Source organism: Thamnophis sirtalis, unplaced genomic scaffold, assembly GCF_051295495.1.
Source record: "Thamnophis sirtalis isolate CommonGarterSnake01/CBP01778 unplaced genomic scaffold, rThaSir2_p1.2 scaffold_6, whole genome shotgun sequence".
NCBI classification, from domain to species: domain Eukaryota; kingdom Metazoa; phylum Chordata; class Lepidosauria; order Squamata; family Natricidae; genus Thamnophis; species Thamnophis sirtalis.
Genome location: NW_028261386.1, coordinates 68,549,522 through 68,567,007, shown reverse-complemented (window position 1 = coordinate 68,567,007; position 17,486 = coordinate 68,549,522). Strand labels below are relative to the sequence as shown.

The 17,486-nt window shown below is 39.4% G+C and overlaps 1 long non-coding RNA gene across 1 annotated transcript in view; it reads right to left on the bottom strand.

The window, feature by feature from the left end:
* Positions 1-14,785, bottom strand: part of LOC148045008 (uncharacterized) — an 83,134-nt gene extending 68,349 nt beyond the window's left edge. The window contains exon 1 of the long non-coding RNA XR_015696993.1: positions 14,708-14,785. This is a non-coding gene — a long non-coding RNA (uncharacterized LOC148045008). The remainder of the gene's footprint in view (positions 1-14,707) is intronic.
* Between the last annotated feature and the right edge of the window lie 2,701 nt (positions 14,786-17,486).

Genomic DNA, 17,486 nt, shown 5'->3' with positions numbered 1-17,486 from the left:
GCCAAATCTACAGGACCATTTTTCTAGGGGTCTCTCATTTACTAAGTAGAAGTGAGGATTGACCCTGCTTACTTTCTGAGGCCAGCTAAGGCCAACTAGATGCTATACTTTAAAAATAAACTTAAACCCACTATGCAAAGAGTGATAAAAAAGGCCTTCCAAGGCAGTGCACACATGCCATTGACTGATGCAATGACCTTCACACGTACAATTGAACATGTATTACTAAACAGTTCATGGCTTCCTGTCAAGTCCAAACCCTATTCATGAAGGTTCCTGTTATAAATGGGGAAGGGGGTGTTGACGTGTTAATTGTCATCATTTTTGTAACAAGTTTTTCCATTGCCCAACACTTGGATAGGGTTTATCTTACAAAACTGCTATTTGTAGGTGGGTGCGTTCTCTTGGTTCTATGGCTCTTGATACTGTACTGGAACACACTATGATCATCTATCCATTATAATTGGGAACACCTGTATGACACTGTTCCTGCTAGCAACAACTCTGGATTGACCTCCCCATAATGCTTGGAATGGCCCTAATTGCTCTAAATCAGTGGTTCTCAACCTTCCTAATGCCGCAACCCTTTAATACAGTTCCTCATGTTGTGGTGACCCCCAACCATAAAATTGGTGTCTCAGTTCCTAAGACCATCGAAAATATGTGTTTTCTGATGGTCTTAGGTGACTCCTGTGAAAGGGTTGTTCGACCCCCAAAGGGGTCCCATCTACAGGCTAAGAACCACTGCTCTAAGTTCTCAAGCAGACATTCCCTATTACCGTACCACCATCTGAGTTATATTTTAGAGGAAGCAGACTGAGTAAGGGACCTTATGTATCACACACAGGAATTTTCCATAATAAACAGCTTTTCTAACTACTGCTGTGTGGACAACGATAGAATGACAACCGCACTGCACTCCTCCAGACTTTGATCTCTTCAATTACTAATAAATTTTAGCAATGCAATCATTCTCTCGTGCCCATTTTATTTTCTGTTAAGCAGCTTCAGTTCAAAAATGTGAACATAAAGCTTTGTTTTGTTTGCCTTTTCAGCTGCAAAATCCATCTTGGTTCCCTTTGTTCAAAGCTGTAGTTTCATTTCCAATTTCAATTACAGACTTCCATATAAGAAAGGTAATGCATTTTCAAAAGAAATGGTTGGCTACTATGTTTTGACAGTTTGGCTTCAGTTAAAGTATAATTAAACGTTTCAGAAACAAAGCTTTGGAAATTCAATCATGCCACTTGTACTTGGGAAAGAGGCTGTTTTGTTTTTACTTTGAGAAGATGAATTAATTTGTCCTTCACTTTCCATCCTAAAAGCAAACAGTTGGATTAAGCATTCCACTATTATAAGCAATGTGTAGCTAACACTGGGGAGAAAAGCAAAATAACATCTGAAACAGAGTAAGCTTTGATCCTGGCTACGTCTGATCAACAGGTTTTTTTTTTTAAGAAGAAGAAAGGAAAGGAGGGGGAACCTCTCTGGTTAGTGACTTGAATTCTGTGCATGCCCCCTCCCGCCCCTCACAACAGCAGGAAGTGTGGGCATGTGTTGCATATAAAAAACCCAGAGGCCAAAAGTTTTCAAGTATGTTCAAATGGCACTCCCCTCCTTCCACCCACCACCCAACCCACATACCACATCCCATTCTAATTATGGCCTGTAACACATCTGCGAGTCCTGAATTACGTGCCTAAGAACTATTTGTCTGGTTTGCAGCAAAAATATCTTTTGTTTTCCCTAGTAACTTAGGATTTCCTTGAATACAAAGAAGCGTGCTGCTTAAAAAAATACAGAGGGAGCAAACCCAGTGCAGTGAGAGGAGAAGGCAAGAGACTGTCGTCAATGTGTTAATGGGAGACAGGGTAGAAGTTGCCACCTCTAGGGGAGGGAGGTCAGAATACTGGAAACTTTCTCTTTTGCAGACAATTGTTGGCCAACAGTTACTTAGAAAGGAGAAGAACTTTTTGTTGACATGGGAAAGGAGGACTCTGAAACTCCTGAGTTTACAACTCAGAAAAAGAAAGTGGAAGGGGGGGACTGAAACAAGCCAGATATCTGCAACAAAGGATTTTATAAATACTCCAAACCTTGTTTGGCTATAATCTACAGCAGGAATGCTTCATTGTAGCCACTGTGTCTGAAGTTTATGCCAAGCAAAAGAACTGGAGTGGAAATCTCGCCTTGTAAACTGAAAGCTCAACACTATACTAGAGCAGTGGTTCCCAAACTTGGCAACTTTAAGACTTGTGGACTTCAACTCCGAGAATTCTCCAGCCAGCAGAGCTGGCTGGAGAATTCTGGGAGTTGAAGTCCACAAGTCTTAAAATTGCCAAGTTTGGGAACCACTGTACTAGAGTAACGAAGAATAAAATGGAAGATTTGGCCCAGACCACTTTCCCTTCAATCTTAGACTAGTCCCAGCAAATACATATCTGTGTTAGCAGAACAACATATCTGACTTCTGATGCTGACCCATTAATATAAAGATGTTATCCCTTTAAAAAAAAAATCCCAATTGCCGTGTTTTTCTTCTTTTGCTCTCCATCCCCTTTTTTTCATATAATTGTTCTGCTTTGTTTGGTTCTTGTTTTTGTTTTGAAGCTCCTTAGAGACAAGCGGGCAGTTGTTTCAACTTTAAACTTTAATGATCAAACAAAATGGTAAAGGACAATCTCAAACCTTTTGCTTTTGACATAAAAGTGGATCTGAGTTGCAATACAAAATCCAATGAAAGAAACAAAACAAAATCCAATGAAACCAAAATAGCTACCAACATTAGAACATTTATTTGGATTTTGTGCAAGTGCTGAATATCCACATACAAATATAAAAACTTTAGGGGGGGAAACATGTTGTGTACCATATCCCACAACAACAGCCTCTCAATGGGAGGTTGACTTGTTGTCCCAGTAATCGTGAAGATAAATTGTAGCATATATTAATATTAAATAGAATTATGATTCTACTTTCTGACAACTTTTCTTATTCTTCATGCATCCACATATCAAGAGTTATGCCTATGATACCGTAATAATCTCTACATCTGGTCTTTCTGCAGACTTCAAAAGGAAGCATTTGATATGCAATTACACTACAGCATGGTAGATATTATTGGAGAGAAACTCAGACATGCTGGCTCTCAGCTGATGTGAAATTGTGCTTTGTATTTCTGTTGACATTGCCTTGCTACCTTGGCTCAATGTCATTTTATTCTAGAAGAGGCAGCATAGTCAGATTTTTTTTAACACTGCCAGTAATAAAAAGAATACTTGGGCTGGTCACTGCAGAACAACCCATAAACTTACTCCATTGATTAAATTAAAGAGGAATTAATTAAACAGTAAATGTGGTCCTGTCCACTTCTAAAATGCAGAAATATTCAAACCAGACCATGATTGTCTTTACTGGAGCCAACCTTTAAATACAGAAAACATGACATGAGACCATCACTATATTCTCCAGCTGAACAAAAGGAAGACACAAAGGAACAAAGAGCATTTAACCAGTGCCTTCCCTTCCCCCATGGTCTGTTTCATAAACTCATAGTCAGAAGGTATTTCAGAGGTCATGCACAGTTTGAAAATCTCCAGTGAAGAAGAATGTGCCTCTTCATAAGGCAACTTTTTCCACTGGTCAACAGCTCTTGGCATCAGGAAATACTTCATAATGTCTAGCCCCCAATCTACTTCCTTCTAGTTTCAGCCCATTCATTCTGGTTCTGCCCTTTTGAGCAACAAGTTGAGCAACAAGGAACAATATTTCCTCCTACAAATGAAGTTGACATCATGTTTTAGACTATAGATCCAGTGTACCTGCATTACAGAATTGTGTTCACTTTTTGTATTTCAATCTAATCACAGGGTACAAGAGCCCCATCTCTTTCACACCCCAAAATTAGTGGATGGACATCAGGAGAGAAGATAGGTGGCAGCAACAGGAACTACCAAGTCATTATTCGAAAGTAAGAAACCAAGCTAGGGTATAGCTGCACTAGAAAGTTTTTGGGAGAGAAGCAATCTGGAATTAAGGAGAAACTTCCTAACTGTGAGAACAACTAACTACCTTGCCTTCAGAAATTGCGGGTGTTTCATCACTGGAGGTTTTCAGGACAAGACTTGTCTGAAATTGGTCTCCTGCTTGAGCAGGGGTTTGGACTAGAAGACCTCCAAGATCCCTTCCAGCTCTATTCTGATTGATTGGAGATTAGGAACCTCTAGCCTCCCATAGCCTTCTCTGTCCACAACTGCAGGTTTGCCCTCTAGGGAATAGACAGAGAATTTAGGAGCTAGGAAGTTCCATCACTTCTACTAGAAAGCTAAATTCAGGGTGTAACCTGCCAAACAGCAGGAAAAAAAAGAAATAAATCCTCTGAGATACTGAGATAGATAACTTTATGGGATGACATAACATACATGACATCATGTGGAGCATCATGTGGCACACAACTCCCGTGTGAAAGAGCTATATGTACAGATATACAGACAAGTCTTCAATTTACAACAGCTCAGTGATCATTCAAAGTTACAATGGCACTGAAAAAAGTGATACAATCATTTTTCACACTTATGACCGTTGCATCATCCCCATAGTTATGTGATTGGCTACTGGTTCATATTTATGACAGTTGCAGTGTCCCGGGGTCACCTTCTGTGATCTTCTGATAAGCAAAGTCAATGGGGAAGCCAGAGTCACTTAACAACCCCTTGTTACTAACTTAACAACTGCAGTGAATAATTTAACAACTGGGCCAAGAATAATTTAACAACTGGGCCATAAAATGGGGCAAAACTCACTTAACAATTGTCTCACTTAACAACAGAAATTTTGGGCTCGATTGTGGTCATACGTTGAGGACTACCAGTATTCCTGGTTCAAGTCATCATTTAGCCAGCAAGTCACAGAGCTATCTATTGGCTAATCTTGGGAGGCAAAAAATTGCCCAGCCTTGAAGAATTCCTATTACAGTATATGCCTTCTTGATATGCTTTCTTGCCATACAGGTACTTAATTCTGTAACTTCAGAATATGATTTGTTAATCACTGATATTATAGACATCTAAAATGAAAATACTTTTAGAAATTTGATTAGTTATTTATCTGATAACATAGAGATACTATATTTTATAAAGATAACACAAACAAAAATTTAAGATGCAAGATAGCAATCCTGGACTATCCCCATTTCAATATTTTGGGATATGAGCTCATTTCCTGTTGTTATCTAAGCAAATCTAAGAGAATTACGAAACAGCTTGCTTTTTGAATGCATGCTAGAAAGAATTACCAGCTGCAGCTTTAAATTTTCTCATTTGCTATCATGGGCATATATAAAATCTGAATTCTGATCGTCGTATGCTTCAAGTTTGAAACATTGGAGCCATTTTTCAAGAGAGATTGCTGAGTACTGGCAGGTCCTTTATGGATTTTTCCAGGGGTTACTGCCATTGGCATCGACCTCACAAGACTTCTCTCAGCTGGCAAATAGTTATTGTCTTTCAGCCTAGCCAAATGATTCAGAAAGTTTCTGCCAGTAGCAGACTTAAAGATATTTAAAGAGAAGTTGAATCATACATTATCACAGATAGATGCAGCAAAGGCAAACAAGCCATGGACTATAATTTAAAAACAAAAAAGGTGACGATGATTTTTTGTTGGTGAAAAGCATTTATTTTATTAACTTCAGGCTTTGTGTTTTCAAAGAAAAAAGAAGGTTCAGATAAGTTAAAATAAGATTCTATGCAAAAACAAACTCCCAAAGGGTCTCCTTCCAAAAATAAGTACATTGTCTTTTCATACTTTTCTTACAGTATAGAAGGGGACAGCAACCCCTCTGGAGCCGCATGTGGCTATTTCATCTCTCTGCTGTGGCTCCATGTCGTTCAAAATATGTGTCACAACCGTCAATGTGTGACACCCTCTGGCACACAATTCATTGAGCTTTTCAACCCCAGATAGGTTTTGTGGCTCCCAGTGTTTTCTTTTCTGTGGGGAATGGATTCGAATGGCTCTTTGGAACGAGCTCGTTCCCTTTGGAACGAGCTCCCCGTGGAGATTCGTACCCTCTCCACCGTCCAGGCCTTCCGCACAGCCCTTAAGAACTGGCTAGCCCGTCAGGCCTGGGGACAAGGATAGCCGCCCCTCCCGAATGATGAATGTATGTTGCTTATTACTTTTATTATATGTGTCTACGTCATTGTTTGTATTCCCCCTCCCTGATTTTATGTGAGCCGCCCTGAGTCCCCTCAGGGAAAAGGGCGGCCTACAAATGTTAATAAACATCTAAACATCTAAACAAACATCTTTGAGTGTTTAAGGTTGCCGACACCTGCACTACAGCAAGAATCTAGCTTAAAAGACCAGATTCTCATCTAAAAGCTACCTGTAGAAATTCGCCAAAAGGTCAAGTCTTGAATCTCTTCCAAACGCCAGAAAAAGATACCTTCTTTTTTCAGGTGATTTTTGAATCTTTAAAGTTTTAACTGGGAGTCAGTTTCAATGAAGCCTTTATACTTTATTATACGCTTTTGCAATACAACTTGCACTGAGTGAAGAAATAACAAAGACTATATTCATCAGGAAATTGCTCAGCTAGAATTCATTAAGAGGGTGAACATTTTCTCATGGATTAAACCAAGAGTAAGGAGAACTATTATCATACTACCTATTTTAATCAGGTCACCAATGCAAGACAGTGTCATATTATATAATTGTTTTGTGAATGGCACCTTTCAGCAAGTATCACTTCTGCATTTCTTGCATTTTGTTTCTCTCTGTTGTGTTTCTAAACACAACTATGAGTGAATAAGTATGTGTATCTGCTGGCACACACAGACAGAGTCTCCATCCATTATAATATTGCAACATCTTCCAAAAGTTTTTCCCAAAAACAATTGTTAAGGCTTTGAGATATCCCAAGACTTCATTATTTATCATCAATGAACTATTGCTGATCAACTTAAATATTGACAAGATACACAGTTGTACATTTGAAGCATCATGGGGAAAAGTTAGCATGCTGTAGTAGGAAAATAATTTCTTCAACTTTTGCTGTCAAATGACAGCTCTGATATTGGCGTTGTGCGATGTATGCAGCTTCATTACTGAAGTTCGTTATCTCTTTTAGGCTTACAGTGTCTTAAAGGCTACCTTAATAAGGAGATTAAGAGAATGAGGTATGCATTGCGGGCATAATATTGTAGATAGAAATGATTCTACTGAGAACAAAACATGTCATTTTTGGCAAATTGGCTGTACTCTCTCTCTCTCTGTGTTTGTGTGTGTGTGTGTGTGTGCGTGTGTGCGTGTGTGCGTGTGTGTGTACACACAGCCAAAGCAGTAGAGTAGTATTGATTAGAAGACATTTGATAAGCAAATATGATTTATCTGGAAAAAGCATTGAGAAATATATTGAAGATTAACATTGAAGGGAAGCAGAAAAGTCCAAACTCAAAGAGATGGCTTTACCAAAGGTTTCTCTGTGGTTTAATTATTTGCAAACTAGTGTACCACAAAGAAAAACACTGCTTCTCGGAATGACCCATTTACTTTGTGCCTGTTCCTTTCTTGCTTAGTGAACCATCATTTGTTTTTGCCAGAGTCAATGTCACCACTGTAAATCCAGGTCCCCCCCCCCCTTGTTTCTTGGAAAGCACCACTCAGTCCCATGTCAAGAAAAACAAACAGAGAGGGTTTTGCTTGGGTTCTATTTAAGGCAAATCACCAGTGGCAGTTCCAATAACAAACCCAGAACCAATAGTGATACTTGTTACAAGACTGAGACTACTGTGCAGAAAGGCTCACACAGTTGCTCCACCCAATGCAGTTTTCCACCCTTATTTTTTTGCCCCTTCATCCCCAGAACCAGGAGTTTTAGCAGTAGAAATATGGGCGAAATCACTCTTAAACCTTAGTTCAGTTGGCTTATAGACATGCTACAGATACAATAGCAGAGTTGGAAGGGACCTTGGAGGTCTTCTAGTCCAACCCCCTGCCTAGGCAGGAAACCCTATACCGTTTCAGACAAATGGCTATCCAACATCTTCTCTTGAAGACTTCCAGTGTTGGGGCATTCACAACTTCTGGAGGCAAGCTGTTCCACTGATTAGTTCTAAGTTGCTTCTCTCCTTAATTAGTTTCTACCCATTGCTTCTTGCTCTACCATCAGGTGCCTTGGAGAATAGTTTGACTCCCTCTTCTTTGTGGCAACCCCTGAGATATTGGAACACTGTTATCATGTCTCCCTTAGTCCTTCTTTTCATTAAACTAGGCATACACAGTTCTTGCTACCGTTCCTCATATGTTTTAGTCTCCAGTCCCCAATCATCTTTGTTGCTCTTCTCTGCACTCTTTCTAGAGTCTCCACATCTTTTCTACATCGTGGTGACCAAAACTGAATGCAGTATTTCAAGTGTGGCCTTGCCAAGGCATTATAAAGTGGTATTAACACTTCATGTGATCTTGATTCTATCCCTCTGTTTATGCAGCCTAGAACTGTGTTGGCTTTTTTGGCAGCTTCTGCACACTGCTGGCTCATATTTAAATGGTTGTCCACTAGGACTCCAAGATCCCTCTCACAGTTAGAACTATTGAGCAAGGTACCACCTATACTGTACCTGTGCATTTTGTTTTTCTTGCCTAAATGTAGAACCTTACTCTTTTCACCATTGAATTTCGTTTTATTAGATAGTGCCCAATGTTCAAGTTTGTCAAGATCCTTCTGTATCTTAAGCCTGTTAAGATGATCAGCTCTCTAGGCTGTTTAAGGCACCACCCACTGTGAGCTTTGCCATACAACTTTTGGGTAACACAAACCACTGCAGCCAAAAGGAACCTAGTCCACTAATGCCCCAGAGTTGCAAATAGCATTAGAAAAACAAAACCCAGGATGCAAATGTGGGTTTCTCCCAAAGCAAAGATGAAAACTACCTTTTCAGAGAAACAGGAGTTTTAGTTTGCTTATAACAAGCCAGTGGCATTACGGCATTGTCAATGGGTGACGTTAGCCATAGGGTATCCTTGTGTGGTCGATCTTTGTAAGTGGTCCTATGGTTTTATTGACAATAGAACTAACTGTGTGTCCAGCAGCAGCCAGTGAATTAAAATGTTCAGGAAAAGAGCACTTTTTACCTCAGAAATTTTATTCCATCCACTTACTCAGCGCCAGCAGGATTCATGTGAAAAATAAATGTTTTTTACTTGGATAGCCAAGGACTTTATTATTTCCAAAATTCTTCTCAACTTCAAAGAGCTTTTATAAATTGGCTGTGTAACAAGCCAGCTGATCCCAACTGGAATCTGCCAACTAGCAAAATCAGGCCACTGCATCTAGTTTTGCTTTTCTGCAGCAACAGCAGCAAAAGAAAAAAGAAAAAGCAGTTAGGAAGATCAGCTGGTTGGAGAGCTTATGCAAACAAAGCAATATATAATTCCCTGGACTAGACTTTGTTGGTTCCCATACTTTCATGTTGCTACTGCTGCTGAGCACTGAATTTCCAAATCAAGAAAGGGTTTGGACCACACTTTCTGTTTTCCTAAGGGAAAAGCTTTTTCTTGGAGGACACAATAGCTGGTCTGTTCAGAAACAAGAATTCTTCATGCTTCCAGAGCTGAGTTATGTAAACATATGGCTCAATATGTTTATATATGCAAATACCTAATGTTGAGTTGCCAGTGTCCTTCAGATATTGACTGAAATTATGATAATTAGTTCATATAGGAAGCTTGAAAAGATTTGATGTTGCCTTTACTTATTTATTAAATTTGCTCACTGCCCATCCCTCTGCAAGGCAAAACTTAATTGCCTTGAAACCCGTTTTAGTGACTGATTCGTTTGAAGAAGACTTAGGTAGCTCTTCTGTTACCAAAGGGCGATATCAAATTGCACTAACTGGTTGTCTATGCAATAAATTCCAGTCGGGTTTTCAATTATAGCTTTACTGAAGTTAGCAAAATATGGGTGATACATAAGTTGGGAAGCACTTCCTTTCAGCAATAAATTATATCCATAAAGGTGCAGGTTCATGTCAAATCACCTCTATCTAACCAACTTAATGTAAAATTCCATTTCATATTCCCTTCCCCCAAAATCTTCTGGCATCAATGACCTACTTTCTTTGCTGGGGTTTGTAAAAGAATGCTGAATGGAGACATGTTTGTATTCAGGACTGCGTGAAGTTACATTTGGTTTCTAGCAGTTAGAAGGATTGTTTATTATAACACAGATCCTGAAACTATTAACTCAACATTTGACAATGGCCAGATTTTTCCGAGAAGCAACTCCTGGGAATATGCCAAGATTCAGCAATTTACTTAATTTAGTTTGAGTTTCAATCCCAATGCATATTTACCTGATAGTAACTCCTATTGGAATCAATGGGCTTATTTCTTTTTTTAAAAAAATGAATTCTGCAGCCTCAAATTATATGTAGATACTTGCACTCACGTTACATATTCAGACAGCATAATCCTTCCGATATACATGCAAGGTTTTTGTTATACATCTATAACAACAGACGTCTACCCAGCATATCTATTTTTGCCCTTAGGCAACAATGGTTTTTATTCTGGATTGTGTTTCTTATTCAGTATGAAAATGGTGTTAGCATTACTAATGAGAAAGCAATAATTGGTTGATAATCTTTCTAATGAAATTAATATGAAGGCTATTGTTTTTAACCAAGATACAGCTCACGCCTATAGTTCAGAATGTGTATGTTATGGGACTGTACCTCCTTTTCGTTCTATCTATAACTATGCTAGCATCATTCATCCATATAGAAATGGTTGGATTACATGTAAGTGAGCCCTGCTAATTTTGCAGTTTCTTTTCCTTCACTGTTGTGTGTTTGGACTGTATACCTTAGTGATATCCTTAGGGCAGTGATGGCGAACCTTTTAGACACTGAGTGTGTAAGCTGTGCGTGTGCGCATGCTCAAAATGAAAGGTACGCATGCGTGTGAATGTACACAATCATGCATGCACATGCATGGACAGGTGTGCATGCGCAGCAGAGACCCGAAGACCATCTGGCTGGTGGGAGGTGGGGAATCCCAACACCCGCAGCCAGGCAAGAGGTAAGATCTTTTTCTTTCATGAACTTCTATTTCAGGGGTGGGTTCCTGCCAGTTCTAACCTCTTCTATAGAAGAGGTTTCACAAATCTACCATGTCGTTTAGAACCAGTTCCAGCTCCCTCCCCACACCCGTCCGCACCATGCTTGCCCCGCCCACCGCTCACTGATTGGCTGGCTCACCAATCACCCCGCCCGCCTCTAAGAGTCCTATCTAAGTCTTAAAGCTGTCATGTTTGAACACCCCTGGGTTTTTTGCTAAAGGGTTAGGGGTGCAAGGGTAACTTGACAGCTTTAGGACTTGCGTGCTTCAAATGCCAGAGTTTCTGAGCCAACATTTTGGTTGCTAAGCAAGAACGTTGTTAAGTGAGTTTCACCACATTTTACAAGTTGGCCATGCCCACCCAGTCACATGGCTGGCAAGCCCACTCCCACCTGGTCACATGGCCAGTAAGCCACTCCCACAAAGCAGGCCACACCTACAGAAGAGGTTCTAAAAAATTTTGAAACCCACCACTGTTCTATTTCATCGTTTGCAGGGAAATTGAAGCTCACGAAAGAAACGTTACAGAGATCTGACCTGGGGTGAGATGATGGTGCGTATGCCAGCAGAGAGGCCTCTGCTGCCACTTCTGGCATGTGTGCCATAGGTTCACTATTACAGCCTGAGGCCTTCTGGGTTTATCCTCCTTTAATACCATTGAAATTTTGAGAAGAGGAGGTATTCTTTTGAAATTATTTTTCTATTTTCCTAGACTGAGATGACAAAGGAGGACAAAATGATGAATACTTCTCTTCCAGTCTTTTTCTCCTGTGACTCTACAGGTGAAAGAGCTTTGGAGTCATCCATGTGCTCCAGTTCTGTGTTACTCTGCCCTTGAAACACAACTAATCTTTCTTGAGCAGTGGGATTGAGGAACCTCTTGATTTTATGACAATTTATTCATAATGAGAGGTTCATTCTGCTAAACAGAGGAAAGCTAAATCACAATAGGCATCAGCTTTATTCAGAACACATTTCCACTAGCTACTGAAGGCAGAACAGGCTGTACTGCTACATCGTGTTTCTCAGTAACACAGAACACACCACAGATTAGCTTCAGTGTGCAAAGCTTTCAGGGCAAGGGAGGAACATGCTTATTAATCATGTTTTTCAAAGATCCTGAGCCATATCTCAGTTGGAAAGGGAGCTGGGTGTTGAAAAACATCAAGCCTCTAAAACACAACTTGTTCACGTTGTTTCTGACCTTGGATAGCAGATAAACCAACGTGATATTATTTCAAGTCAGGTGTTTTGCAAGCTTCAGGTACCAGGTGTTACTGAAGGTCACTGTTATGGTCTCTCCCACATCTAGGAGAAAGGGACTAAGAGTAGTTTTTATGCAACATTACCTGTTGATAATTAACTGCTTTTAACCAAGAAGTTAATAGTTATTCAAAGCATTCGGTAAAAGAGTAGAAGTGGAAAGACCTATTTATTAAGCACTGGGAATGATGTGCAAAATAAAAACCAAATGGATATGATAGAATGCAATAGATAATGTTCCCAAAGAAATGGGGCTGGGTGGATTGAAAGAGATCATGAGTTCACTAAGAGCAGAGGGGTTATTTTTGAAGAATCAAGTTAGCTGCACACTTCTTTAAATTTTATTACTGTGGATTTGTTTCTTTTAGAAAGAACAAGCTGGATCTTTGCAGTTTGAATCCTTTCTTAAGTCATGTTGTAGGATGTTTTTCAACAGCAGGTTGGGCAGTCAACTCCTCTGCAAGGGGCTCCCTCATCTTTTAAATACGTAAAGAGTGAATCAGAGTAAAGGCCAAATCAGGCTCTGCATTTTTATTTCACTATGGTTAACTGAATGCTTAGAAGGCCAAAAGTGGGATCTGGAAGCAAAACCAGCCTCTTAATCAGTTTGCTCATTGTCTAGTTTTTAGACAAATGGACCAAAGGTGGGTTGCTAATTTTTTTTACTACTGGTTTGGGTGCAACGTTTCTGTGCATGCATCCGGGTGGGTGGGAGGAGCCTCCCGCCACCGCTACTACCAACTTGCTTGATCTGGGTCAAACTGGCAGCAACCCCCTCTGAAATGGACTACGAAGCCCATACCATTGTAGCTATGGTGACACAATGCTCAATAGTACAGACCACTCAACTGGGCTACACTGACCCTACAATATGTTGATATTGAGGAAGAAAATGCTGTATTTTGCTCTTAGCTTTGTTCTTTTTGAAAAACAATGGACTTGCCTTCTGGAAAAGTACCAAGAGACACCCCTATTTATGAACAGAATTATTCATCCTTCTTTTTCCCCTGCTTTTTCCCCCCATCAGTTGAAAAGAGGACCATCTACTTAGCAAATATTACTTCCTTACATCCATGGAAGAAAGCAAAGGGAAGCCAGGAGCCACGTGGAACTGGATTTAAATAGTCATAATGTTATGCATTGCAACTTCACTTAATTAGAAGTACCAAACAGGAACTAATAATTCTGTAAACCACTGCTCAGAAAAATCCAACCTTTTCTAGGATTAAATGGAATAGTAATATGGACAATCTGACTCATCCTACCACTGCCACCAGATAGCATAGGGTCATGCTCATAACAAGAAGATAGCCAGATGACAGATCTCAGATCCAAAGTCCTTTAGGGATATGTTCCTAGTCAAACAGTGACAAGATAACCCTGTTTGACTCTTGAATATCATTCCATCTGACAACTGCATCAACTAGGACAGTACAAAACAAATAAATCAATTGTAACAACACGTAGCAATGCTAAAGTACAGCAAAGAATAATCATTTGGCTACTATTTTGTTATGGGGAATAGAGAAGTCCATTCCTAGACAGCTAAATAGAATTTGTTTAAGGATCTACCGGTAGGATGCAATGTCTAATGGTGATCTTCAGCAAGGCAAGGAAGAGCATTAAGGACAGAGAACATTTACATATAGCAAATGAAAAGGCATTATTAACTACCCTTCTCCTGATAACTTTTATAGCTCAGGATGCATCCACCAAAAAATTTCTCCCAGTCCATCCAGATTTGCCTTGCCTCATTAGTTGGTCTATAAAGACCCAGTATCCCTTAGAAGAGAAGCCATCTAGCACAGATAAGAGCCAAATAATTTAGAAGTCAGGTTTCAGAACTATACCATCATCACCATTATGTCCTTCTTATCACCTTTCATCTATGCAAAGTACAATACCGCAATTCTTCCCTCCCCCCAAAAAGGGGAGAGCTGAGATAACAGACACAACATTTAAGGTAACCTGATTTTGTGCTTCTTACTTCCCAGTAAGAAGTCATTTCAAAACAGCTAGAGATAAATAGCAATAAGCCTATCAGATTGGGGAACGGGGTATTTTTGTGCTTATTTGGCAATAATGACATTAAACAACCTTGACAAAAGTTGGTTTGGCACACAACCCTCTGTTGCAGAAAGGTAATGTTGACTTAGTCTGCAAGATGCCTTTCATGGAACAAATGAACACATGATTATTCTTACTATATGTTATAATTGTTTCCTTTTTATAACATTATTGTTGTTTTAATTGTGGATCACCTTGAGTCATATGTAAAGAAGGCAATTATATAAGTCATCTAAATAAAGAAACAAAGCCATACCGTAAATGAACAAATGCTGAAGCAGTTGGCTTACTTGACCCTGGATTGAGATATGAGAAGTAAATCTGGATGAATCAATCCAAAGGAGTTAAGTAGCTTTTGCCTACAAATCAACACACAGAATCAGCTCTACCCTGGCAGCGAGTGGAGTATAAATAGCTACAACAGTTCTATAGTTGAATATGGGGCAAATGCAGCATGATCCTGGGAGATAAATTCAGAAGGAGTTGCTATCACTATAGGTAAAACATAAGCAAAACTCCATGTGAGTTTTGCACATGTCTTATATGGCTAATGAAACTCGGTGAGTTTGTTTGCTTGGATTATTATGTGGTCCTCCCTGTCTTGAAGTATTATAAGTATTGCTTCTTACTTTCTTTCCCAATGTTATTTTGCCCCTCTCTTCCTCTGTCAACCTTGCAAAGTCCAGGCAAGAAGCACAACCAGGCATACTAGTTCTGTCTTTATTGTCAGGTGATATTAACAGACACTTGCACATCTAAAAGAACCCCTCCTGCCCTGCACCTTTATTCTCCCCAAAACCAGGGAGGTCCTGTTGGAAGAGATGTCCATCTGGGTTCATTTCCAAGTGGGGAAAAAGACACTGGAAACATGGAGGCTGCTTGGAAAGATGGTTTAATGGTGGATAGGATCACATGGCTTGAGTTCCTGAACAGAATCACATGGCTTGAGCTCCTGAGCAGAAAAGGGGGATCACATGCTTCATGATGTTGAGTGAAGAAGAAAAAGGGACAGAGATGCTGAAAATCCCTGGTTTTATGCCCTCTCTGGACTTTGAACCTGAGTGTGCAACTTTGTAGGCTGTGTTTTGAGCCCAGGTTTGGTTGAGCATTGCTTCTTCCCAGGTGCCCTGTGGTGAGATGAGTAAAGGGCTAATACTATCATGCCTTAATCCCATCACCCTGAAGCTGAAGGGTAAAATCTTTGTTATGTAGAATACACTGGCTCAGGTCTTTTAATGGCCCATTGACAAAGGTGGCAGCTATTAAGAGTGATTCTGTTTCCTGTCTAAAAACATGTTTCTCCATTTCTTATCCAGGGCAACATAATGTTCTGCCTTTTCAATATTTCCCAGGATATTTCATTTTTCTAGAAGAGGGGTGGGTTTTAACTTCCTACAGTCCCTTCTGAGACGCTTTTGCCATCCTTCCTCCTTCAGACTCAGGTTTTGTCTATCAGGCGATTGTCTAGGGTGTGACTCTTCCTTCTTTCTCCCAAGGTCATTCCCACATACCATTACACCTCCTGTGCTTTGTGTAATGGAATTGCCATCTATATGCTAATACGGAATGGGGAAAGGGTATACATTTGTGGTCCACTAGCACTTGTGATTTTTCTTCAAAATTAAGAATGCAAATGTATGTACATAATTGAAACTGGAAATGGCTCTTTAGTAAGTACCACAGCAGGGGGCCAAGAGAGGAGCTCTGGGTTTTCAGAGAAGGATAGGGATTGAAGAGTAAGCAGGAAGACATTTTGTAAACAGAGCTGTAATTGCACATCAGTGACATGTCTTTTCTTATGCTACAACTCAGTCAAGTTAAAGTTACAATTTATGGAAGGGGCTAAATAATTTTGATTGAAAAGGAAGAGGAAAGGACCAACTTGGTACTTGGGAAGAGACATAACCAGGAAAAGTGAAAAAGACTAAAATGCTCTGGGCATATCTATGTAGTCAGGCTTGATTTACAGATTATTTTACCTTTTGCAATATAATCACTCCATTTATTCACTGCATTTCTGTGTTCCTGTTGGAATCAATGCATGTTTAGTGCCAAAGTTTATAACACGTAAGTTGAATGTATTCCATTTTTGTAATCCTTGGCTGATCTGTGGTCACTAACAAGATGAAAGAAATGGTGGGGAAATATGGAAAGGTTCCAGATGGAAGATGCGACTTCTGGACTTTGTAAAAATGTATAATGAGTCAAAACAAACACTGCATAATAATGCTATCTGGAAAAACTCATTAAGAAAGCTCAAACAATGACATTTTGTCCATGAAGAATGAAATGAACCTGTGGACTGAAAAACCAAAAATATATATGATCTTCCCTGTTCCTTGATAATATAGTCAACTCTCAACATAATCATAAAATGTTTGAACTCAATAAGATTCCATTAAACAATGCAGAATTTAGGGAGGGAAAGTAATGAGTAATAACAGCTTGTGAATTTTATAGAAGGCTTGTAATGCATACAGACATGCACACAAAAATGGTCTTATTGGAAAACCAGCAAATAAAGACACAATTAAGTGTCATCTATTAATCAGGTCCATAAGAAGAAAGATACTTTTTTTGTCTATGCAGGAAAGATACAGTGGGAAATGTGAAACATAACAAACCAAAGCAATTATTTCAGTCTCATTTTTCACTCTTATCCTTCCTGCTAATGCTATACTTTAGATTGCAAATTTCTTAAGACAGATGCCATTTTCCTGTGCTGTAAAACTCCAGACAGTTACACTGACATGTCATAATCATCATGACTGGCATATACTACAATAATATTTGCAACAATAAAAATCAGCAAGACTTTTAAATGTTGCTTGGAGACTTAAAATGGAGCATTATGTAAATTCTATACAAATACAGGTTTAGAATATATTTGCCATTTTCTGCAAAATGCATTTTATAGATATTCATAAAATGAAACCCCCGAGGTAGTTCAAGGGATTTTTTAAAGAAAAATATAAAACTTTCCTATAGCAACAGATGGAAAACTCATCTCATTTAGATTTTCTCATAAGTTAAAG